General features: G+C 39.3%; 1 protein-coding gene across 1 annotated transcript in view; it reads left to right on the top strand.

Annotated features, from left to right (window-relative positions):
- The window catches only part of RAPGEF5 (Rap guanine nucleotide exchange factor 5), a 229,885-nt gene that overhangs the window by 5,587 nt on the left and 198,864 nt on the right, over positions 1-25,434 (top strand). The gene's annotated exons all lie outside the window — the stretch shown is intronic.

The raw sequence follows: 25,434 nt of genomic DNA, 5'->3' as shown, positions 1-25,434 counted from the left end.
ATTAGATGCTATTATTTGCATTCTACAGATGAGGAAACTGGAACGCCGATGTAACTTGCCCAAGATCACAGAGGCAGAGGGAGGTTTGAATCTAGCCAGTCTGGTTCCATAATCCATGCGCTTAATTGACTCTCTGGTTTTTCTCTAATGCACTGAGGACAAAGGGTCTATTTTAGTCTAAACTAATTAGCCTTATAGTACCTGAGAGTCCTATATTACCTTACCACTCTGAGAGTGGCCAGTAAATGCTATTGATAATGCCAGACACTAATCTTTCTTTCATTTGAGCACTCTGAAGCTTGTGATAGACCTACTGGGTATGGGAGCAGGGAGAGAGGGGAAATATTGTGGTTAAAGGTGAATGATAACTAATATTGACTAAAAGTAAAAGTAGCATTCAGTTTGTCATAAGCAAAAATCACCCAGGCCCACCTTGATCAAGGCCAACACAAAAAGTTTGTGAATTCACCTGCTTACGTTTTCTTATCTGCTTTTGATAGCCTGTCAGAGATCAGGGCCGTTAAGGGAGGCGTGCGTCTTCAAGGGATGGTGAGTCAGGTCAAGTATGAGTGACGTGATGATCTTATTTGAGAAACATTGACTTTGTAGGAGCTCAAACCTTGATATTATAAACTTATGTTGACCATGGCTACAAATAAAGTAAAGCTCCACAAATGCTACTTCTAAAAATATTTATTTGAGAAGAAAGAAAAGAAACTATAGATTCATTTATTCTACTTTAATTTCATGTAAATTCTAGTAAAGGACCTCAGTGGCAAGTTAATGCTATATTTTCTTTCTTTCTCTTTCCTCTGATCCCTGGCATAGGCTTTGGTTGCATAATTAGATCCAAAGAAAAGAGCATGTTCTATGGCTTCAGGAACTGGGTTTCGATTGCAGTACTGTGATTCTGTATCCTTGCATGAGTTATTCTTGGAGCTCTCCAAGCCTCCATTCTTCCTCTAAAATGACATAAATCATGGGTCAGGTTTTTCCGAGAATAGAGACAATGTATGGAAAGTTTGGGGTACGTTTGAAGCTTAATATTTCCTTCCCCAGCCAGATGCTTGCTCATTCTGGGCAAATTGAATTGATATACACATTTATAGGAATCTAGTGATAAAAAAAATTTGCTTTCATATGCAAAGTCAGATTCCATGTTTTAAAAAACCTGATATGCTAACATATAGTGAATATCTTAGATATTAATCTAAATACTGGTACCATAACAAAATATTCTCAGTTTCACATTTGCACTGTGTCTTAAATTGACTTGGCAGTAATTGGTAACTTGTAGAGCTGAAAATAGATGGAAAGGTGGGAGATAAGTCACTGGTGATGACTTTGAATACTTGTGATTTTTTTTGCCTCAATGTTGCATAACAACGTTTGTTCGGAATACTGATAATCCCAGTAATGCTATGTGATCTGGAAGTAGTTCATAAGATAGAAAATTTCACACAAAGGCAAAATAGTTAAAATCAATGACTTAATTTTTTTGTCAGTTATTTATTATGATAAATAATTCATAAATGGATGTGGAAAAGGGATGGTCTATAGACACCACAGTGGATACTGGCACAGATTAGAATGTCATTAAGCCCTAAGGGCAGGAGGTATTTTCGCCTATGAGGAAATAGTCAAGAGAGATTAAATGACTTTCCCATGGTCATCCAGCTAGAAAGTAGCAGAGGCAGAATGCAGCCCAGGACTGTCTGATTCCAAAATCTGTGGCCTTTGCTCAGTACCATGGTGTCTAAGACTGTGACATAATTATAGCCTGTGGTATATTGAAACAGTAGATGCACAAGACATTTCAAGTCTGTGTAAAACATAACTCATCCTCTTTCCGATGTCTCCAGTAATGGCTTCCAGGATTGGTCTTTAATTACTCACAGGGTTGACAATGGCTTGAGCAGCAACTGTCCCTCATCTTTCAGCAATACCAGCCATTGTACCAGAAAGAAGGTTTGCCCTGAGTCATCAGGAAGCCATTGTTTCCCCAGGAGGTTTGGAAGCTGACTAGCTCCTTAGTACAAATGCTCTTGGAAATTTATAAAGCAAGCAGGTTCCTTTACTGGCCAGTCTAGAAGATGAAGAAGGAAAGGAGGAGTTTCTTGTAATCCAAGGCTTGGGTTCCTGAAGGCAACTTGTTTGCTGTTTAAGAAACTGCAGGAGGCGACAAGTATGCATACCTATCAAAGTAACTTGAATCCGTTTACAATTGAATGAAATAATTGAGAATATACAAGTATATTAATAAAATTAAACTTTGATATATTTACCTTTTAATGTGGTAATGTACTACCTGAGGCAAATGGCTGTTAACTTTTTTTTTTTTTTAATCCTGGGCTTTTTAAGAATCAAAGGATAGCACCCCAGAAAAATGCATGTGTAGATATTTTTGCATCTCATTTCAGAGGGCTTTTGGATATCCTGAGGCCTAGTCACTACAGACCCTCTAATTTAAAAGTCCTTCCCTACTCTGTCTTCTAGAGAGTACCACCATGGTTCTATAATTATTTTACTTTTTATCTTCTAAACATTTAGCATAGTATTAAACGATCATTCAGTTGTCAGTAAATATTTCCTTGAATTTATGTATTGTACCAGTATGTTGAATTAGAAATTATTTGCCTCTGAATGTAGTAGATGTTTCAGTGGACCCTGGTAGTGGTGCTGATAACTATTATTGTTTAACAAATCCTTACATCACACTTGTGATATTGGGGCTGTTTGGAGCACTCGTAACGACGACGTGTGGCAGTTATCCTCATTGTCTTCTTTTTTCTCAGAGAGGGGTCTAGAGAGATACAGAGGTACAGATTTTGGTACCTCCTGAAATGAGGTACAGAGAGGGTAAGGAAGATGCCTGAGGTCATCCAGTAAGTAGAGGAGCCAAGAATCCCATCCGGGAAAACAGGCTTCATATTATGAGGTTTACCTATTCTGGTGTATCCTCTCTCTAAATAAAATAAATCATGTATTTCTTTAATTACAGTCTCTTTCATTTAATGCTTTTGAAATAGAGATGTGTATTAAAATTCATGTGGGGCAGCCCCGGTGGCTTAGCGGTTTAGCGGGGCCTGAAGCCCAGGATGTGATCCTGGAGACCTGGGATCAAGTCCCGCCTCGGGCTCCCAGAGTGGAGCCTGCTTCTCCCTCTGCCTGTGTCTCTGCCCGCCCCCCTCTATCTCTATGTCCATCATGAATAAATAAATACAAATCTTTAAAAAAAATTCATGTGAACATTTAATGGGATATATTTTTCCCCCCTGTAAAGCTATTATTAAATTGGTGGTATGTCTTAAAATTTTGGTATCTTAGAATAAAGGAACTATAGTAAGTCATGTTTTAGTTTTTAAATGTAGCTGCATAGTTTATTTGTAGAAATATCAAAATAAATCATAGCTTTAAAGCGGTGCAAATAAACACAACCATGTCTATTTGTGAAGTGTGAAAAATGTGGGTTAAGATTATATTAACAATTTATATGAACACTGATAATACTTAGGTAATAATTGAAATGTCAGAGGAGGGGCATCTGGGTGGCTCAGTTGGTTAAGCATCTGCCTTCAGCTCAGGTCTTGATCTCAGGGTCCTGGGATATAGCCTCATACTGGGTTCCCTGCTCCATGGGAGTCTGCTTCTGCTTCTCCCTCTGCCCCTCCCCCTGCTCCTTTGCTCTCTCTCTCTCTCTCAAAATAAATAAATAAAATCTTTTAAAAAATGTCAGAAGAGAATAGATTTAAAATTTTCCTGCAAAAAGCATGAATAGCCTCAGAGTAATGTTGAAGATTAAAGAAACTGAAAAGGTATATATATATTTTATAGTTCTATGTTTTATCTATAATATAAACATAAATTTGTATTATATGCAATTGTATATAATTTATTTTTAAAACAATTTACATTCTAAATTATGTTTCTATTTAAGTTTAATTTATATTCATTGTATATAATGTTTATATTATATAACTATAATTTATTATTATATAATTTGTTATATAATATTGGTTCCTTCACTTTTTTTAAAGTAAAATTTAAAAGTTAAACTTCTTATATAAATTTATTTTTTTTAAACTAAGAACTATGAATATACTGAAATGATAATAGATTTAGACTTGCTTTGAGTCACCACTTTGTGTGGTGAGTTGGCAGATCTTACCTTCTGTGACTCAGTGAAACTTAAAATTTTGTCTGGTTTGTTCATGAGGCATTGGCTTCTCCCTTATAAAATGTTTTTCATTTTGTACTTTTTGTGTTTTCCTATTAAAAACTTCTACTGAAGTTAAAGAGTTTTGAAAATCAGGGCTTCTCCAGTCTGGGAGACAACCGCAGTCCAGGGGTTGTCTTCCCAAATTTTTTTCCTAACTGGTCTAGCAACTTAAACTCTAGCTCCATTGGTAGTTTTGTTGTTCAGTTAAATTTGACCTTGTCAAATCATTTACCTGCAGCTGTTCTGAAGTATATATGCAAATACTCATGATTACCCAACACTTACACCTTTGGTTCTGACTGTAAATTTGTTTTACTCTCTCCTGTTACTATTGCGGGAAGTGAACAGCTTATCACTTCTGTTTGGTCTAACACTCTAAATGTTGACTATAATGAACAAACACTACAAATGGTTCGCTCTGTCATTTTGTGCCGTGAATTTATATATAGGTATGAAATCTTCTTTTGTCGAAAAAAAAGTAGGGAAGATGTATGATAATACCTTTCAGAAACTAGGGCAAGTATTATGCCTATTTCCATCTATTAAAATAGAATATGATTGTGACATAGTAAACATTTTTCTATAATGTTTGTCACTTAACAACTGTGTGACCTAGAATAAGTTCAATAACCTTTCTGAGTTTCTGCCCCTCCAGTGGAATACCATTGCTGGAATACAGTGGAATACCATGAGAATCCATGGTATATGGATAGGGGACCAGTTTTCATTTCTTGCTCCTTGCCTGACCAAGGTCAGAAAAGTGGTCTTCCTCCAGTGAGATGCCAACTGAACCCCAGAACACTTTGGGACATATCTTAGGCAAGAGGAAAGATGGATCATTAATATTCACCATATCTCTTGAGTCGGGGAGGGGGAAGATAATACATTAGTAGAAAGAACATTTAGAAGGTGCAGGGAAAATCTGATTAAATCAAGAATCTGTCATATGTAAAGAGTAAAAAGAACATATCTATAAATCTGTTTCTGGAAGATTAAATTATTTGGCCATAAACAGAATTCTCTGAGAGGTGTCATAAGAGAACTTATGACAGCCAACCCTTTGTGTCCAGGGAGATCTTACCAGGTAGTTTTATCTTCTTTCAGATAAGAGGTTTGTTGCTATTTCTTGTCATCACTGAAAGATGTTTCTTCCCCTCAAATTAGCATCAATATCTGTTTTCCTCTACTATTTTAAATTTATCACAAATCTTCAAACAGCACCCATCGAAGCATTCAAATTTCCTATTCTTCTTGGCACATAACTCCTTGAAAAAAAAGAGCAGTCTGGTCATATTTTAATCTACCTTGAATACCTCATGAATTTTGATCTTAAACAGCAAATTCAGTTCATTAGTAGTTGGCTGTTCACTCTGCTTTCTTTTATATAATGATTTACATTTACAAAGTGCTTTCATATACCTTATTTTACTGTTTTCATAACTCCAGAATAAAGTTTTCCTTTCTTATATGGATTCAAAGGCAAGTCACTGAGTTTTACATTCCACAACCTCAGCATCTGTCTAGCAAAGATGGAGTGGTGAGACTAAGTAAATTAATATGTGAAGGCTGTTAAGACAGAGATAGTTAGGCAGAGGAAACCTAGTGTGAGCTGCCACTGTTGTCATTGCCATTGTCAACATCACCATCATTGTCTGAAATGACATCTGAGGGAGTCCAAGGTCAGTCCCTTTGAAAAGCTGAAAAAAGTCTTACTGGTTGTATTGATAGCAATTAAGTGAGAAAACTGAGGCTCAAACATTGTCTTACTAAAGATGGTAGTGAGGAAGTTAAAAGAGTGAGGTTCTCTATAACCTAGACTCCTGATTACTCAAGGGCCTCTGTAAGGTTATCTGTGGACTCCCTAAAGTCCCTATCTTTAGCTCCCTAAAACTAAAAGAAGACCTCTCAAAGTTTAGCATACTTGAGGATTCCTGGAGGGCTTGTGAAAACACAGATCCTAGGGGCCCCACACCTAGAGACTTTGAATCAAAGTCTCTAGCATGGATAGGGCCCAGGAATCTGCATTTCCATTAAGTCCCAGGTGATGCTGCTGGTCCATGGGCCACTTAGTAGCACTGGTCTAAAGGGCTGCACAAGTTTAGGGGTCATCATAATCAGAAAATTGCTGAGGTCAGGAATCTACCTGGTTTTCTATTTGCCACTTCCATGATGGAAAGCCAAATCAAGATGGAGGCCCATGACTATGAGAATTTTATTCAATTAATAATATTGGAAACTACCTCTTACTGGTTTCTGTGGAGAGACTGGTAGTTAAAAAGAAGTGATAAACATTTGAAACAGAAAGAGTTTATGGCACCTGTGCTGATCATTCTGTTTGTTCATACCATGTACTTTCTACCGTTTTGTTCTGGTCTGTACCTTGGAGGCTGCCTCTGGGTGTTCATCACTGGGGACTGTGGTTGGGTTCAGTCAATGGAAAGCCAGGAGAGAGAAATCCACAGTATCTGCCCCTTATGCTACCTCTCCTCTTCAGTGGAGATGGCAGTGACCATCTCTAACTGGCTACCACTGGGCAGTCACTCCTCAATCGTTTGAGTGCTCTCCAGCTTCCAGTGAAGCTGTGTCTTTTCCTAGTCCTCTCCCACTTGTGGCTTTCAAAGGCTTGTCATTACTATCTCCTGTGTGCCGCAACATCTCCTATTGGGTCTCTGAACCTTGCCTGTACACCATTTTTTTTTTTAAGATTTATTTATTTATTTGAATGAGAGAGCAAGCAGGGAGAGGGAGAAGGAAAGAAACAAACTCCCCAATGAGCAGGGAGCCAGATGTGGGGCCCGATCTCATGATCTGGAGATCATGACCTAAGCTGAAATCAAGAATTGGCTGCTTAATCAACTGAGTCAGCCAGGTGCCCCCTGCCTGCACATCTTTGATGGGCTCTTTTCTGAGAGGAGCCTTGACTGATGTAGGAACCCAATAGTGTTCAGAAGAGTGACAGTAGAAGATACAGCATTGGTGAGAAGAATTTAATGAGTGGAGTGGAATTGGCAGTGATTGAGGCAAGGAATCGAGCCTAGCCCCTGAGGTTTAGGTAGAAGAAGAGGGTGAGGAATGCAGGGAAGGGGTTTGGCCTCTCAGGTGATGTTGGGTTTAACAGAAAGTCCTGAGAGGCCCCTGGTAAGAAGCTAGAACTTGTGCTAGAATGTGACTGAGTGCCATTCTTGCCTCATTCCGGTGCATGAACTTGGATGGCTAGGGTTCACAATCAGAGAAGCTTTTGCTTTTTTTTTTTTAATTTTTTTTTTATTTTAAGATTTTTGTATTTGAGAGAAAGGAAGAGAGAATGTGTAGTGGGGGGAAGAGGGGGTTGCAAAGGGAGAAGGAGAAGCAGAATCTCAGCTGAGCAGGGAGCCCAATGTGGGGCTTGATCCTAGGACCCCAGGATCATGACCTGAGCCAAGGGCAGATGCTTAATTGACTAAGCCACCCAGGCGCCCCTCCGAGAAGCTTTTGTATGAGGAATTTGCATCCTTTTTCTATGATTGCCTTAGTTTTGTTTTTTGGTTGTTGCCCCCCCCCCTTTTTCCCAGACACCCTTAGTACTCCTATGCTATACATAGGAGTTAGAAGACCTTTATGTGGTACTTTGATCTAGGTTAATTTTGTTGCAGTATATTGAACATGTTCTGAAATGCCTGGGAACACTGCATTCACAAAGTAACAAACAGTTGAATAGAATAATTACACCTTCAGTTCCTTTGCCTGTGGGTTCCAGTGGTGGGCATGTCAATAAGATAAAAACCATTTTTCATAGTTTTGGTGCTCAGCCAACTCATCTTCTACAGTAACCTCACCATGAAGCAGGGCTACAACGCAAACTCATACCAATTCTGTGTGTTTATCAATTCTTTTATATTGAAACGTTATGCTCAGGTGAAACTATTTCACTCCCCTTATAGATAGTTTTGGGGTAGTACAGGTTGAATGCTATTAACACATAAACACTCTGTGTCAATCAATGAAACAAAGACAAAACAGACTCTGGATTTCAAATTTTCAATTTTTAAAATTTTTTTAGGAAGAAAAAAATTTCTCTACGAGGGAAAATTAATTTCTAGAATTTTCCCCCTCTTTCTGGGTTTTCATATAGTTATACGTTGGAAAACACGAGTGTGTGACAGAGTCAAGGCTATGACCTCATATAATTGAGGCAAATCATGATGAATCACTTCATGTTACCCACTGTAGTGTAGATTTCACGCATATGAGCCCCTTGTGTTTCCTCCGTTTTCCCTCCTTTCTGGTCATTCATCCGCTGAGGCTTGGTGCTGAGCATAGAGGAGAGGAGCCCTAGATGAGGGCTGCCCAGAAGTGGTGGTGCGTAAGCATTACCTGTTCACCTGGTAGTGGAAACTGATCAGAGGGAGGAGGAGAGGTTGTGGTGCAGATGACTCTGGTGAGGGAGTCCAGATCCTGTTCAGCAAGCAGAGAGGAGCTTGGAATGGAGGAGTGGGCTGGCTGCGCCCCTGTCCAGCAGGCTTTCTAGTCCCCAACGCTTGTTCTCCCTCTAGTCGAGAGTATAAGTCCTCCCAATCTCTCTCACTGGGGAAGGAACTTTTCCTTTTCTCAGTATCTCCATGTCTGGGTTGGCCCCAAGAAATCTCTGGTTAGCCTTTCTCCTGGTTTTTTGAAGACTCATCTCCTTACTCACTTCCTTTAGAATGAGCTATCTGTCTTCCTTTGGATCTGATTTCCTTTGGCCATGTCATCCCTGTTTTTTTCTCCTTCTCTCCTCCCAACCTTTATTCCTTTAAGGCTTTGCAGGTGGGCTGTCTGCCCAGAACGTCTTCTGTGAACCAGCTCATCCTATTGTTTGCTTTCCTTGCTTCACTGAACAGCCCTCCTATTTCTTCATCCTTTTCCGGTTACCTGGCCCCCACTGAGGGCTGTTTCATATGGAAAAGGATTCCAGATGCTCTTCGTAGGAATTGGGGTAACTCAGCCCATTTTTGTATGTTAAAGAGAATTATAGTAAGACCCTCAGGAGAAGTCCTCATCCAACCTCCCTTGAAATTTTTTTGATGATAGCTAGCAGTTATATCATTCTCTTCTCCTCCCACCTCCCTCCTCCGAACCCCCCCACCCCAAAAGAAGAGGAACTTTTGCAAGGGTAACCACTATCTGACTGGTGTGCATTATGGGATGGGGAATTTATAATTGTATTGATTGCTGATTAGCATTACATTTTCTAAACTACATCCTTTAAATAGGGACTTCTGTTTTGGTCAAAGGATATATATGAAAAGGTATTGCTCTTATAACTAAGATTGTGAAATTCAAAATCAGTTTCATTTCTTAATCAGGTCATAAATGTAGACGCTTTTATGTAAGCAGTTAACTTTGGGAGTACAAGGCTAAACAGAAGACAATATAGTGGATTAATGATTTTGTTCATTGTTCTCTCACAGCAGGCAGCCTTTTGTAACGTAGCACCTGCCCTTCCCATTCCAGACTACCACTCAGCGCTGTCATCCCCACTTTGGCATTTCTTGATATCTTTCCTCTAAAAATCTGTATTATACAGAACTCTCTGATTTGTCAGTCAGGATAGTCTAGGTTTTGCTGCAGTAACAAAAACCCACCAAAATCTGTGTGGCTTACCACAACCAAGTTTATTTTTTGCTTACAAAAAGACCCTTTTGTGTCTGGGTGCTCTCCAGGGTCACTGTCCTGTGTGTGGTGGGCCCGCTTCCATCTTATGGCCTTTCCATATCATCACCCTCCACAGTGACTACAACAAGTGGAGAAAGAATGGGGAATTTCACATAGGCATTTCAGTGCTTCTGCCCAAAGTGACTTTTGCTCCTATCTCATTGGCCAGAGCAAGTCCTATTACCTCACTAATTTCAAAGCACTGGAGAAGGATCCTCTTCCTAGGAGCTTTGAGGAAGAAGAGAAGAACCAATATTAGTAACATCCACTTTAAGCGTCAGAAGCTCAGAATACAGAAATGAATGAAGCCATGATCCCAGTCTTAAGCCCAGCAAGGAAGATAAACATGTTACCAGTGTTATAATCTAGTTTTACAAAACTATACAAATCACAATATACATGGCATGATAACTGCTATGATAGAACCAGAAGTATGCTGGGGGCACAGAGGGAGAGGGTCCACCTCCCTGAGTCTGGAGATGAGACGAAAGCTTCAGAGTAGAGGCGATAGGCTAGAGTTTGTCGTTTGCCAGCTTTAGCTCTACATTATCTTTGTACAGGTGGTATTTGATTTGATTTTATGTGCTCTATAACATCTACACTAATAATTTGGGATACAGCTCTAGGAAAGAAGCTTTCTCTAAGACCTCAAAAAAGAAATGAAAGCCGTCAGCAATAGAACAGATCTGTTCATAGGAAATGCAACACAAAGGTATCTTTTTAATGAAGACTTACAAAAACTACTTTTAGTGAGCAATTATGCTACTGACAGTTCTTTGATCTCAAAAATTAAATTCGCTCTTACAGTATGAAAGGAATAAAGGCAAGTGTAAAATAACAATTGAGGTTAGTTATTAGGCAACAAAGGTTGCATATACAGTACTTTGATTTGCCCAGAGATTCTGTCATATTTTACATTAGGTATAAATGTGGCTGGTGTGGTAACAGTGCAAAGAATTTGCTTTACAGGAAAAGAAGAGTCTTGTCCTCAGATCTAATTAAGCCATATTCTTATCCTCCTTCGCTGCTTTGGTCCCGCTGGCCTTCTTGCCAGTCCTTCATCACACTGGGCGTGCCCCCATCTAAAGGCCTTCACAAGTCTGAACCTGTTTTTCTTCAGATAACCATTCACTTGCTTCAAGTCTTTGCTCAAAGACCATTCTCTTGATGCAGCCCCTTGGCCACCCTATTTAGGATTCTAACAACTATCTCCTTCCTGTATCCTATTCCTATTACACCTTCTAACATAAATAATTGTTAATTTGCTTATTTGTTTTATCTATGATTAGTCTTTTGCCACTAAGCTACCCAAGGGCAAAGATTCTTGTCTGTTTCATACAGACAGTAATACAGATTGTATTTTCAATCAGTTAGACCACTGCCTAGAGCATAATAGTTTCTCAGTAATACTTGTTGAACACATGGTGGGAGAAGGGGAATTCCATTAGTGTTCCTCTAAACTGTACACAAAGCTGTATGTTTACATGTGTTTCCTCCTATAAACCATGACTGCTTTTTAATTCAGTATTATAATGTGCCAGCTACCATTCCCTAGTGGAGCAAGAGTAAAGATCATTTAAGGAGCTCATAGTCTGATGGAGAAACTTGTTTGATTCTGCCTGTGATATTTAATTAAATGCAGCAAGTATTGGAGTGCCTAATGTATGTAGACATTGAATAGGATTCCTGAATTCTAGAAGCTTACTGTTTTAAAGTATGACATCCCAGGACTTAAGATTTGTCTCTTTGAGATGTTAGCTTTCATAAAATACCTCTTCCATGATGTTTCTTGGTTCAGCCCAGCTCTCAGATTTTTACTCTGTCATGAGACATATAAAGTGCAGTGGTGGTACTCACATGCTTGACTATTCCAGGAATGTGTTGAATTCTTGGTCAAAAACTGGTGGATTATTTTTCTCATGAGAATTCCACCAAGCTATATGTGAAGTTTTTCTTCACCTCTGGTTCGCCCACTCAGGAAAGTATACTGGGAAATGATGTTGTTTTAGAAAACCAATCTGTTTTGATTAAAAAACTATTCATAAACCTCAGTACTTCTCTTACTAATAATAAAGTTCTTTGGCATATAGCAGTTAAGGAAACGGTGTCATGATGGCTCATTTAGGAATAATTGGTTTAGATAATAGATACTATGAAGAGAAAGAAGATTGAGCCTGATTAGTAAGATTTGAGGAAACTACTGGGTAGAGGTAGGATTTGAGGACTAACTAGTTGGTAAGAATAATAGGTCTGGAAGACAGCAGAACAGGTCTGGGCAGAAGGGAGCATGTCATGTCATAGGGACACTGAGAGATGGGCCTGGCTAGAGCCAAGTTCAAGGTTAAAGGGTTAGATTTGTAAATTGAGGGAAGGTGATAGGTGATCTTGAGTTTGTCTTTGTATTAAACCTTGTTATCAGCAATGGAAAATGTCCATGGAAAAACGGTACACTATAGAGGTTACCAGACTTTGTATTTAATGCCCTAGTAATTTTTTTTAAAATGAGAACCATGAGCATAGCATAAAGAATAGAGAAATTGAAAAATCACTGTGTTGCATACTTGAGACTAATATACCATGGTGTGTCAACAATACTCAAAATTAAAAATAAATAAGTTAAAAGTCACAAGGATTTACCTCTAAAAAAATAAAATAAAAAGTGAGGACTAACTTGTGACTTCACACTTTCATTTTGCCAAGTAAGGGTGCAAAAAAATTCAATAGGTCTTACATTTCATAAGAGAAAGACATTTTAACACAAAAGCAAAAAATTACACAACCCCCTGCTAAGGACTGCTCTTCATAATTAAATAAATACAGCTTTATAGAAGACTATACATTGTCCTTATTCTTTTTGTGCCTCATGTAGACATTTGGCACTACTTCATGAGATACACGTGTGGGTTTTGGGAACAGAATAAAGTTGAGACTATGGAGACATGATCTAACAGATGTAGGCTGGCAGTCACCATCAGTTGACAAAAGCATTTCTTTAGAAAGATCATTGTAGGTGGGTGGTGTGCAGAATGGAGGAAGGAGAGGTTGAAGGCAGGGAAATCACTTAGGGGGTTATAGTCCATGCCAGGGTCTGACATGGAGGGCTTGGGACTGAGAAGTCTGAGAGTTTGGGGAGGACAAGTTGCTGGGATTTGGTGATCTCCATTCTGTTCCCACGGGCAGCTAAAAATCAGCAAGAGTGCAAAATAAATTTCTCGTTTTGAAGGGAATATAACTGTCCAAAATATGACCAAAATTTATCTGTGTTCTATACAGAAGGTCTTGAAGATTCCCACAACTGTTAGTTAAGGAATTAGGAGAGAGCAAGTGAGCATGCTGGTGTGTTTGTATGAAAAATTGTCTCTGTGCATGTAAGTCCTTCCTTATGTGAAGGAAAAAGAAAAGGGATGCTTTTTAAACAACTAAGGGTGGTATTTGTCTTTAGGACATTTTTTGAAGTTTCAGCTTTTGGGTTCAGGGAAGGAGAACTAAATTTTGGCAGTCTGCTCACATTCTGATGGTCCTGTCAGAGTTGGTGCTGCCTTATGCCTCCCCTCCAGGGAGATGGAAAGGATGCCTTCCCACCCCTTCCCGCCCTCCCAGCACCCTGTCCTTAGGCTGCATCTGCTCAGTGCCAGGACTCCACCTTCAAAGCCAGATTCGCTTTGTGCCAGCTGCCCTCACACCCAACCTTGGGTTAGGGAGGGGAAGATAAGGTAGAAAATGATAGTATACGTGGGAAGAGAGGCAGCTGACTGCATATATAGGGGAGTGTTTGTTTCATTTAATCTCTCCTGACTTTTTTCAGTTCTTAAGTTTCTGTGTATGAATTCCAGGGTATTGTGGTCTGAGGATACTCGTAGCTGCTTTTCACAGTAGGCGCAGGTAGAAAATTGTGAAGTTCTGTAGCTGTTCACATGCAATCCACCTCCTTCTGCTTGAAATTGATGGTAACAAACACCATTGTTGCTTCCTTTCATAAATTTCACCATGGCTGCTGTTTCCCACCCTGTAAGATGAGAATTTGGCTCATTTACATGATAAATATGCACCCCTTCCATGTTCCTCAGGTAATTGACTTGTTATTTGGGCCAGAGTACAGTGGAGGCTTTTGTGTTCACATAAGCTTGTCTCTATAATTGGATTTGGGGCTGAGTCAGTCAAGGGTCTTGATTGCAAACAAGAGAAACCAACTCTGAAAATACTAGAAGGATGTTGGAGTGCAGGTCAGCCTGCAGAATTATTGGAAAACTGGATAGGTGGGTTTCAAAAGGGGCAGGAACCCAGGACACTTACAGTGAAGAAGCCATGGAATGTAGGGATGAAAAGCCTGGAAACCCACCAGCCTGGGTTTCTCTGCGACTCACCAACTGAAGGGCCACGGGCAAGTTACATAATCATTCTGTGCCCCCAAGGACAGTTATGAGTAATAAATGTGTTAATGTTTGTAAAAAGTGCTTAAAACAGTGACTGATAAATAAGTATATATTAATGTCTGATAAGTATTTCTAATTGAATTTGTGGGTGTATATATATAGGCATTTAACTGTTAAACATAATGCTAGATTGCTCTCTAGGCTACAGACTTTCTTTCCATGCCCACAACCCTTTTTTTGCTCAAAGTAGCTTTTCCCTTATCACAAATTGCCAGCCTTTGTGCAAGGGCTTTGCTTCATTCAGTTCTTTGAGGTTCCCACAGAAACATCAATTCTGGAACTTTATTCACAACAGAAGACATAAAGATCGTAGTCTGTACATTTGGGACTTCAGTTTTACTTTACTACTCTTAAGGATAGTATAGTAAATTTTTTCTGCCACTTTGTCTTTTCTTTTTTGATGCTATGTTTTCCTGATCGTTATTAATATCTGCTTTAGTATTTCCTCTTGTTGTTCTGTTAAATGAAAAACAGCTGAAATGGAAACTCTTGTAGAAAATAAACCATCCTACCTCTATGAAGGTTTTTATAGCCTTCCCTTTTAAAAATATAGCATTAATATTTAAACATATTAGTATTTAATAATTAACATTGCTATTAATATTTAATTATTAATAATACTAATACTTTAAAAAATAACAAGAGTTCTGCAATACATAATTGTTTTCCCTTTTCAATTTGGTTCAAAGAAAATTACATTATACATTCTTTTGTTAATTTAGCCTTTCCCTTAAGTAAGAAGTTAAGAGTGTTGGTTATTCTGGCAAACCAGAGTATGGTCTATTTATAGAGAAGTTTTACTTAAAAAAAAAAATCAATGACTGAATAGGTCTTGTGTGTTGAATATGCTGTCCTGGGTCCCAAGGTTAGTTGGTTAGTCTCTTTTTCTCTTTTCACACACACACATATTGTATCTAGGTGTACAGTCTGCGGTTCAGCCTGATTTTGAATATGTTAATATGTAAGTACTTAAATATTTGAATTCAAGTAGCTAAAAATGAATAAAGATTCAAGTAGCTAAAATAATGTGGAAGTTTTTGATTAGCAATTTAACATGAGAGTTGTAGAATCATAATGAAATTTTAACATTTCATATGAATGGATATAAAATAACAGGCTCAGAGTTTATCTTATTTGTTGGGGAGTAGAAGGGAGGGAATAAAGTATTTTGTTTCAGACCTGGGTCACCACATAAAATGTACTCCTTACTGTGGGTGGCAGTCAAAAAAGTTTGAAAGGCAGTGGTTTAAAAAAAAACACAGCCTCTTGCAGTTGTGTCTCTAACTCACCTTTTTGTGAGTTGGTTGCTCCCTTAGGCCTGGAAGGGTGTGAGAAAGCCAGAGAGGATGTGGTTCAAAATTTAATGCATCACCTGATGGTTAATAGGACTGTGATTGTGTTGAAGTGTTTGTTGTCCAGCTTGAGATGGATTCAGTGAGAATTATGTGAAAGGAATTGCCTGCTATGAATCATAGCATTAATTTGTAATTGAAAAGCTTTCAAAATAAGTTTCCCCATGTGTGTCAAATATAGTCAGCAATAAGAAATGGGGATCACCTCTTGAAAACCTTTTGTTAGCTTTGAAATGTGGGTGAGAGTAGAGGGAGAAAGTGCTTTGCCAGGAAAGAGCAAAGTTCTATACTCTGCAGGTGGAACAGTTCTCATTTTTACCTTCATATTTAAGGCTTTATTTAAACAATGACCTTTGTGCTGTATTTAAATATATTCATAAGAAGAAAACATGGGCACACAATTGTGTTAATTAACTCCTGGAGCTTCATTTGCTTCTGATTACATTTCCAACATTGCCATTTAAAACATCACTGAAATTAAGGCCTAGGTTTGACAAGGGCCAAATCTCCACATGGTGTGGAGATGCAGGCAAGGTTAGAGTGGCCTAAGAAAGAGTCTTCAAGGGGCTCCTGGGTGGCTCAGTTGGTAAAGTGTCTGCCTTTAGCTCAGGTCATGATCCTCTAGTCCTGGGATTGGGCCCTGTGGCTGGCTGGCTCCCTGCTCAGCAGGGATCCTCCTTTTCCCTCTCCCTCTGCAGCTGCCCCTGCTTGTGCTCTCACTCTCTCCCTCCTCTATCAAATAAATAAATAAAATCTTAAAAAAAAAAAGAAAAAGAAAGAAAGAGCCTTCAGTCTAGATGGTATGGCTTTTGTTATGTGGTTATGTACCTCATTTTGCAGATTATTAGTTTTAGATAAATTTGGAATTTCAGAATCTATCAAATATGGCTTAAAATTTTTAAATATTTAATTGTGGCAAAATACACATAACATAAAATTTATCATCTTAACTTTTTCAAGTATTAAGTAGTGTTAATTAAGCATCTTCACATTGTTATGCAACCAATCTCCAGAATCATATATGGGTTTAATGCCAGAAGGGAGATAGTATGCTTTTTTTAAAATCATAAATATGCTTTTACCCTACGATTTTAACAATATTTCAGTATTCTAAACAAGTGTCTTTTAATTCATGACTTTTGAGATATGTAATAAAAGGAAAGCCTTGGTTCTTTGTTCACTGCTGAATATACTCCTTTCTTGAAAGTTCTTGGTCAATTCAGTAGCTCTTATCACTATTTTTAAACAAGTCTTGGTCTTTTATTCTAAGGGACACAAATAATATCAAAGTCAAAATGGCATAGAAATACCAAGGTTCTGCAAGACTCATACCCTGAAGAGGGACATAGCTCTTTTTTTTTTTTTTTTTTTTTTGAGGGACATAGCTCTTAGAAAAAATGAAAAGGTTTCAATCTTGTGTTCTTTTGAAAAGATTTTGGTTTAGTTCAGTTTTATATTCCATCAATGAGGGTTGTTTTCTTTTAAAAAAAGATTTATTTTAGAGAGAGAAAGAGCATGGGGGGAAGGGCAGAGGCAGAGGGAGAGAAAGTCTTAAACAGAGTCTGTGCAGAGCCAGAAGTGTGGCTCAATCCCACAACCCATGAGATCATGATCTGAGCCATGATTCATTCACCTCCTGAGCCTCCCAAGCACCCTAATAAGGAGTTTTAAAATAGTTTTCAACATAGCTTAGGAACTGCTTTAAAAATGACTATTTTAGTGATTTAATCTTACCTTCAGTGAAGATCTATGTGGGAAAAGTACCTAAAAAGGCTCTTTAAAACCCATTTTCCTACCACTGGTCAAGAACTTCATCTCTGCATGCTGGCATCTGAGTACTGACACTAGCTTGTATGTAACTGGAGAGGTGTCGCTCAGGACTCAGAAAAGAGTGTGATGGACAAAGGAAGGCCAGGAGGCTGGTACTAAAATTTAAATTCTTGGGCAGCCCTGGTGGTGCAGCGGTTTGGCGCCGCCTGCAGCCTGGGGTGTGATCCTGGAGACCCGGGATCGAGTCCCACATCGGGCTCCCTGCATGGAGCCTGCTTCTCCCTCTGTCTGTGTCTCTGCCTCTCTTTCTTTGTGTCTATGAATAAATAAATAAAATCTTTAAAAAAATAAAATTTAAATTCTTGCTTACGGCACTGAACAACTCGTGTCCTATACATGGAGGATCATAATGAAATAAAAATTAATACACAGTTTCATATCTGAGAGTAGTGAATACAGTACCTGTTCTCTGGGACAGAAGAGAGAGTTTAGCTTTTACTAGAAACTACATTGGCCATGTGGCTTCATATATCACGTATTAAATGTAATTATCATATCATAATCCATTGTGCATCTCACATTCTTCTCTTGGAAGCTGGTATCCAACCAGGCTGTGTACAGACAAATTCAAATGCTGGGAATTCAGATATTATTCATATATGACTTTGGGGTGTTTACTTCCTCACTTATTTTTCTTTAGATGTTGTTCTGAGTATTCAGAGGGTAATAGCAAGAGAAAGTGATTCTAAAAACTTGAGCAAATTGGCCACAAAACATCACTGTTTTGTGTCTGCCTTCAGCCTTCTTTCTTTCTTATTCTTCTTGTCAATCACTGCTGAGTGTTGTTTATACTCACTAGTGCATGTAGTAGAGCCATCTTTGGTCATTCAAGTCAAGTCTCTGATATGTGTCCACATTTGGTCTTTAATTTGTGTCCTTCTATAGAACGTAGTAAATTGTATTGGAATTAAAGACTGAAGTTATTATAGTAGGACTGTTGTTATTATAGTAGGAACTTTGGGCAGAAGTTTATACCCTTTACCCACCGGGCGCACTTAGAAACGGAAGGGCTGCCCCATTTCATCTTGCTGTGCTGATGGAGATGATCCTGCTGTGGCCTCTCACTGTCCCCTGTCACGGAGGGCTCCATCTGCTGAGCCTCCACGTGCCTTCCCCATGCTCATGTCTTTTTATGGCAGGCAGTGATGGTGGACTCTTTAAGCAGAAGGGGGAAATGACTAAAAACATCCTTCCTCGCAGAATCAACCCCATCCTGTCTTCTTGGCTCTTCACCTAGAGGTTTCTCACTCTCCTCGAACCCAGGAGTGTATTCTTATTAGAGCTAACTTAAGTTTGGATTTCTTTCTGACTGTAGTTATGTTCTTAATCATTTATAGTCACCATCTTCATCTGTGTAACCTGGTCTTTCCTTTATAGGGTTGAAGGTGGAAGATAACGGTGTAAGTGGATGTTTTATCTTTTACAGGCACCTTTTTTCCTGGTTATAAAAGTAATACATTTAATATAGAGAAATGGGAAGTTTGGAAAGTTAGAAACAAAATTCTATCATGACTGTTACTAATAGTAATCTATATCATTACTATTGGATGGATATACATTGGCATGTTCCTTTTTTTTTTTTTTAAGATTTTAAGTAATTTCTATACTTAACGTGGGGTTCAGATTCACAACCCTAAGATCAAAAGTTGCATGCTCCACCAGCCAAGCTAGCCAGGCACCCCTCTGTTTGGTTTTTAAGTTTATTTGACCTTTATTGTTTATTCAGTTTTTCTTTATTTTTTTTTTAAGTCTTCACTGAAATGTTTGTAATGGTTGCATACTATTTCATCATGTACCTAGAGTATGAAGGGAGGGAAGGTATGTGGGCAGAGGAGGAACACGGGCAATAGAGAGGGGCATGGTGTTCTTAGAGAAGCAGGGATTGTAAAACCCTTCTGACAAAGGTCTCTATCATTCATACACGTAGCATTGGTTAATTCCTCAGTCACCTACTTTAGGAATGTAGGGCACATGACTAGCTTCCAATCTTTCATCTCGAACAGATTATCAGTGTAAGCGTACTTTGAAAGGGCCCTCTTGGGATCCCTGGGTGGCGCAGTGGTTTAGCGCCTGCCTTTGGCCCAGGGCGTGATCCTGGAGACCCGGGATCGAATCCCACGTCGGGCTCCCGGTGCATGGAGCCTGCTTCTCCCTCTGCCTGTGTCTCTGCCTCTCTCTCTCTCTCTCTCTCTCTCTCTGTGACTATCATAAATAAATAAAAAATTAAAAAAAAAAAGAAAGGGCCCTCTTAAAAAATTAGGGTTGTGATTGAGTCTAGCTGAGTTAAAAATTAGCGAAGATAATAACTTTGTTACCCAATTTCATACAGATGGAAAGCAGAAAGAGTACTGTTGTCTTTATGAAGAAGTTTGATTAAAAATTAAGGAAATCCTAAAAATGGAACCCCTCATGAAGTATCTGTTACAGTAATTACATTGAAAGAGGAGGGGAGAACACAAAAAACATGAAGTTGCTTTTGGATCCTTTAGAGAAGACAGGTAACTTGGAATCTGATGTGACTTTTTGCCCTTAAATGGTGAAATCAGTAAAGAGAAGAAGCAAAGTATGTCCAGAAATTTTGGGGGGAATCACAGGCTGGTTTAAGTGGGGGATTTGGTAGCTCCGGTGTTTGGCCTCTTTGCCTTCTTGTTCATCTAGGCTGAATAACGCCCTGCATTTAAGGCTAAGACTGGTCTCTGCTTGACCTCCCCAACCTTGTAGGTAGGTGGCAACATCTATTTAACTTGATTAATATATGTACTTAGAAGTCATTGGTATACAAGGCAGAGGAGTAAGTGCTGTGCTTTGTAATTGTCAAATGGAGGTGCTTATTCTCTGAGGCAGGCTCTTTGATTAACCACATTCAATGTGCTTTGAGATAGTAACATGTTCATAAAAATAAATTTTTTAAATTCCTTGGTCAGATATGTTTGAGAATGCTTAGGTGCATTTTTATCTTTAAGGAGGGGGAATAGAATGAGCAACATCTTCAAAACTCATTTTGCCCATAGAATCCTTTTTTAGGAGGACCTCTGTTGATACCTTGAAGGGCTTTTTATTATTTAGAAACATGTAGCAGAAGCAGGATTTTGTATCAAGGTAGGTGAATGCTATTCGATCTTTACTGTGATAGGATTCACCCAGGGATCTTGGTAAGCCTCATCTGGCTGTGTCTGTGTGGGGCGGAACCTGAGGATCTCTAGTCTCCAGATGTGCTCAGGTGTGCCAGTGTCACTGCTGCCCCCCAGACCACCCTTGGTGGAAGAAGGAGGATAACTGTTCATTAGTAGCATCTGAGATTAGCTGAGATGAGACCCGAGGAAGATAATACCTGTCAGGTGGTTGTAATAGAATTCCAGAAGTCTCTCTTGGGAGGCCCGTAATGAGTAGGGAGAACTGATTCACAGTTGCCGATGTCTGCTATGGTGGAAGGGGAATTTCCAGGGGGAGACTGGAGAACTTGAGATCACCTTGAATTTCAGAACACCTGACCACTGCCTTGGTGACCTGTGGGGTAGAGGCTGTCTTTCTTGTTCTGGCTGAAAGATCACTGGTTAAGTTTGCCGGGACTGTAGTGGGCCTTGGCACCAGAGTAGAAAGTTGGGGGAGGAAGTTTGAAGGACTCTCTTTGATGATTTACTAGAAAAGGAAAGGATGTGTAGACAGGTTAGAAGAAATAATTTGGTGGGGAGACTAGAAGAAGGTGATTCAGTGGAAGTAGCAGGGCATCTAAATCAGGGTCCAAGGATTGGAAGGTGTGTACATACAGTCAGGACAAGAAACACAGCAGCAACAGTACAGCACAGTACTGACTGGGCTCTGCTTTAGACAGGGACCTGGGAAGACAGGCCCCTGTCATGAACACTGCACTTCGTGGAATTGGATTTTAACAAATTAAGAGAAGTGATAGTTAGGGTGTCATAGCTGGAAACACTAAAAGGAAATACACATAACATGTGAATGGAGTCCTGATTCTGTAGTATTATTGTTAGAAGGTGTTAGAAAAGAAGAAGGAAGTGAAAGAAGCTGGTGTGGCTATAAAGTGAGCCTTCAGTGGACCTCAGGTTTTAAAAAAAGTCAAGGACATGAGAGGAAGGAGGACGTGTGACCCAGGATGAATAAAGTTTCACAAGCTTGTAAGACCTAGTGCTGGCTGAGTGCTTGTGAAGTAAGTGGAGGCCAAATAGGCTAACATTTGATTGTGCAATCAGAGTCTGAAGAGAAGGAGGGCACAGGCCTGCTCCTTGTGGCAAATGGGAAGACGTTGACCGATGAGATGACACTATTCTATGACCGTCAAGAGAATGATTCTTCAAACTGGAATTGCACACATAGGCAGTAATAGTTCCCAACTGCTTTAAATGACTTTAGAGAGCTAGAATAATGACCTTCCCTGATACCAAAAGTCTGCACAGGGGGTCACAACACTGCTATTAGGATTATTTGCAAAATTGCAGAGGATCTGTGTCCTAACCCTAGCATTGCAAGTGTCCTGAAATTTTATAAGCTACATGGGTGAAATTGTAGACTGCTAAGGTAAGTACTAATTCTTTCAAATTTTAAAATCAGTTATCAACTAAAAGATTTGGGAATGCTAAAGAAAGTAAGTAGTTAATAACCAGAAGGGTATACATTTCGAATGAATGACAGGGTCTCTACTTCACAGTGTCCAGTTGTAACTCTTGTTTGTTTAAGAATTGACTATACCTACAGGGGTTTTGTTTTTGTTTTTGTTTTAGAGAGAGAGAGAGAAAGAGAGCATAGGGTGGTGATGGGGAGAGGGACAGGAGAGGGAGAGAGAAAATCTTAAGCAACTCCACACACAGGGCTGGGCGCCATCTCATGACCCTGAGATCATGACGTGAGCTGAAATGAAGAGTAGGGTGCTTAACTGACTGAGCCACCCAGGTGGCTGATTGTACCTAGAGTCTTTTTTTTTTATTTTTTTTTTTTTACCTAGAGTCTTAAGCAGTGGTAGTGACAGGTTGTTATTGACAGAAGCCCATAGAAACTCTGTACCTGGGGCACGTAGGTGACTCAGTCGGTTAAGTGTCTGCCTTTGGCTTAGGTCATGATCCGAGGGTCCTGAGGTTGAGTTCCCTGCTCAGTAGGGAGCGAATGACCCTCACTTGTGTGCTTTTGATATATCTCTAATAAATAAAATCTTAAGAAAAAAACAGAAAGAAAGGAAGAAACCCTGCACCCATTTGAGAACAGACCTGGTCCCAAGAGCTGTGTGAAAGCTCACTGATTCTGAGTTTCTTCTTGCCGACTCTAAGTACAGGATATGGGAACTAACCCTCATGGGTCATGCTTGATGTGAAACCCCTGGGAATGTTGCCAGTAGGAGAATTTTCTTTCGCACAAATCCTTTTTTCTTTTTTAACCAGGAGGAACCTTGGGTGAGAGGCAGGGAATTTTGTCAGTGCTCCATTGGTGTTGCTTTATCATAGGCACCCTGTCCTGACTTAGGGATGAGGATGAAAAACATACAATCCTGTCCCTTGACAAGCTCACAAGACCTAAATTCATGGACACGGTAAAAGTAAAGTTTTCTGAGTGCTGCTCAACAACACTAGTTAACACTCATTATACAGCAGGCACTGTCCTAAACTCTTTACATATTTTATGTCAGTGGTTCTCCCAAGTGTAGTCTATCAGCAATAACCTCCTCTAGTTTATTAGAAATGCACATTTTTGGCATCCCTCAGACTTGCTGAACCCAAAACTTCTGGGGATGGGGCTGGGGGCTGAGCAATCTGGTTTTATAAGCCCTCCAGATGCATGAGGTTTGGGAACCACTGTTATAAGTCATTTAATCCTTCCAACAGCCTTATGAGTAGATTTTATTTCTCCCATTTAAAGATGTGGAATGAGAGGCAGAAAGAAGTTAAATAACTTGTTCAAGGACACATTAATACAGATGGGCTTTGAATCTAAGCCATAAAAATTCAGAGTTCTGCTTGTAACCACCACACAAGGCTTGCTTCCCAGGAGAAGGTGTAGATCATGGAGGAAGGAGCTCCCAGAAGGGGATAGGGTTTGAGAAAGGTATTAAAAGAGTTAGATTTGTTTTTCTTTGACAAGCATTCAGTGAGAATTAACTGTGAGCAAGAATCATATTAGATGTACTGTGGATATTTATATATACGAACAGAATATAGATCTTACCTTTAAGATTCTTATAGTGAATTAGGGGGAATCCAAATGTTAATAAGTATCTGGAATCTAAAGTACTTTAAAAGTACATAAGTTTTAACAGGAGTTTTGAGCATATGAATACATTTTAACATAAAACTCAATGAAAGTTTAAATGTATGAGGAGGAAGTCATTCCAAGCAGAGAGACAGCTGTGTGCAAAATTCAGATATTTGAAACACAATATTCTTACCTTTACTAGTACTTTGGATATTTGACCTTGGCACTAGTTTTGTGTAGTCCAGACTTGTCTACATTATGGTATAGGTTGGAATAAAAGGAAGAGTTCGTGAAACTAATGCTCCTTTTTTGTTTTACTCTTAGTTGAAAACAATTTTTGGCTTCCATTTCTTGCTTTTATGTGACATGTAAACGAAGATGGAAATGTGCCTTAAACATTTTTGGAGCAAATAATCTTCAGTGGCAGTGGGAGATAATATGGTTCAAGAGGAAAAAAAATCTTATCAATAACCAAATAAGCACAGGAATGTACTACTAGAGATTTTATAGAGTACCTCCTGTTCTGTAAAATTTGATAATATAGACCAGGGTTGGTAAACCTTTTTTGTGAAGTGCTGGATAGTAAAGATTTTTGGCAGGAAAATAGCCAGAAACCATATGTAAACACATGGGCGCAGCTGTGTTCCAATAAAACTTTATGAAAAGCAGGTGGCAGCTGGGTTTGTCCTGTGGGCTGTAATTTAGGGACTCCTGATCCAGATTCCCACATGACTCAGTGTAGATGAAGGCTGTGGAGTAGGCCAGGTGACCTCAGGATGTCTTCTCTGGTGCTGTATTTCTGAGGTGGTTTGCATGTTTTATGTGAGTAATTGAGAAAGAAAAACTAGATCAAGTTTTCCAAATCTTCCTTCTGCCAGAAGACAACGCTATCACCTTTATCACTTTGTAGCTTTCAAAAATTTATATACTAATTAACAAGAAGCATTTAAAAGACTAATTCCCAGAGCCAAGGAAGGCAAGAAAGATAGCTGCTCCAAGGTGTATTTCTTTTGCACATTTCTGAGTTGCCAGTAACCCACTAGAAGAAAAGTGAACATTTTTACTCTTGAAGACACCAAATAAAGTGACTTAATGGAAGTGTTTTTCACTTCAAAGAAATAATTGGTATTCAAGTATGTCTTTAAGTTTTAAAATGAGCACAGAAGTAATTCAGTGTATAGAAATACACTCTGTAAGGATGCCTGGGTGGCTCAGTGGTTGAGCGTCTACCTTTGGCCTAGGGTGTGATCCTGGGGTTCTGGATGGAGTCCTGCATCGGGCTCCCCGTGGGGAGCCTGCTTCTCCCTCTATGTCTTTGCCTCTCTGTGTGTCTCATGAATAAATAAATAAACTCTTTAAAAAATACATTTTGTATATACTTTTGCTGCATTCTTGACCACTTAAAACAGAATTGAGAAATAAGAGAAAGGAAGGGAGTGGTGGTGATAGTAGTGGTAGTAGTATGGCAGAGGTGGTAATACGACATTTACCACTTGGCCCAAGAGTCTGGAACATAGGTACTGTGACAAGGGGAAAAGTCACCACCGGATGGTCAGACCCTGCCACGCACTATGGAAGGGGCTTGATTTAGAGATGGGATAAATAAATACTGGGGTGTTACAAGGCTGGTTGAGGAGAGAGGCATGCAAATGAAGGCAGAAGGCATTCTATCCTAGTGGCAGATAAAGACAAATATTAGAGTGTGTGAGACAGAGATTAGTCCTGGGAG

The sequence above is a fragment of the Nyctereutes procyonoides genome, unplaced genomic scaffold, assembly GCF_905146905.1.
Source record: "Nyctereutes procyonoides isolate TBG_1078 unplaced genomic scaffold, NYPRO_anot_genome, whole genome shotgun sequence".
In the NCBI taxonomy this organism is placed as follows: domain Eukaryota; kingdom Metazoa; phylum Chordata; class Mammalia; order Carnivora; family Canidae; genus Nyctereutes; species Nyctereutes procyonoides.
Note: the sequence above shows the minus strand (reverse complement) of the source record. Positions and strands in the feature narration are given on the sequence as shown.